The sequence below is a fragment of the Sinocyclocheilus grahami genome, unplaced genomic scaffold (assembly GCF_001515645.1).
Source record: "Sinocyclocheilus grahami isolate Dianchi unplaced genomic scaffold, SAMN03320097.WGS_v1.1 scaffold628.1, whole genome shotgun sequence".
NCBI classification, from domain to species: domain Eukaryota; kingdom Metazoa; phylum Chordata; class Actinopteri; order Cypriniformes; family Cyprinidae; genus Sinocyclocheilus; species Sinocyclocheilus grahami.
This window is the reverse complement of record NW_015505807.1, coordinates 769110-770223: the sequence shown is the minus strand read 5'-3', so window position 1 is coordinate 770223 and position 1114 is coordinate 769110.

The following is a 1114-nucleotide window of genomic DNA, read 5'->3' as shown; positions in this document are numbered from 1 at the left end:
CACACACACACACACACACACACACACACACACAGACAGACAGACAGACAGAGTCATGAACTTTTCATCTGTTAAAAGAAGTTGTATAAACATTGATATGAACTGGAATGAATGTTTTGAATGGGTCTTTGAAAATTAAAAATACTTCCTTAGACATGTTTAATGAATTTCAAAGAGAAAAGGCATCCAGTCATTCAAGTACATTCATCTACTGTAGCCCTATATGTGCCTTTCTTAATCTTATTGTGGCACACTGTGCTTGACTGTGTGTCTTTGATCTGTCACTATGAGATCTGCATGTCAGATCAAATGTTTAACATAGCAGACAGGGACTGTAGATCTAAATTTCAGACATTACAAATCAGTTGTGGCTACGGACAAAATTGAGGGCCCATAGCCATATTTTATTTGAAACCGCATTCACGACTCACTTTACCTCTGTATTGTGACTGTATACTTAAAGCTGCAGTCCGTAACTTTTTTGTGTTCAAAATGTACAAAATTGATATAATAAGCGAGTACACCATGAATCCATTTTCCAAACCGTGTTTTTGGCTTGTCCTGAATCCCTACGGTACACCTATAATCAGTGTTGGGGGTAACGCATTACAAGTAACGCGAGTTACGTAATCAGATTACTTTTTACAAGTAACTAATAAAGTAACACATTACTTTTTAATTTACAAGAGAATATCTGAGTTACTTTTTCAAATAAGTAACGCAAATTACTTTTTTTTCCCAATTTATTGACTGACAGCTCTCCTGTCCCCATGTTGAGAGAAAACAGATGCTACTGTAGTTCTAAAATAAATATGAATATGCATTAATTCATCTCACTCACAAAAAAAAAAATCTTCTTCTGCATTCTACTGTACTTTCCCTTCAGCCTGAGGCGCATTCATTTCACTTTTGGTGTGAAAAAGCTTTTATATTTGCCAAAAATATAACTTTTTTATTTTAAAAACAAACAAGCAAGCCCTGTCCAGATTTTAAAAGTAACGCAAAAGTAACGTAACGCATTACTTTCCATAAAAAGTAACTAAGTAACGCAATTAGTTACTTTTTTATGGAGTAACGCAATATTGTAATGCATTACTTTTAAAAGTAACTTTCC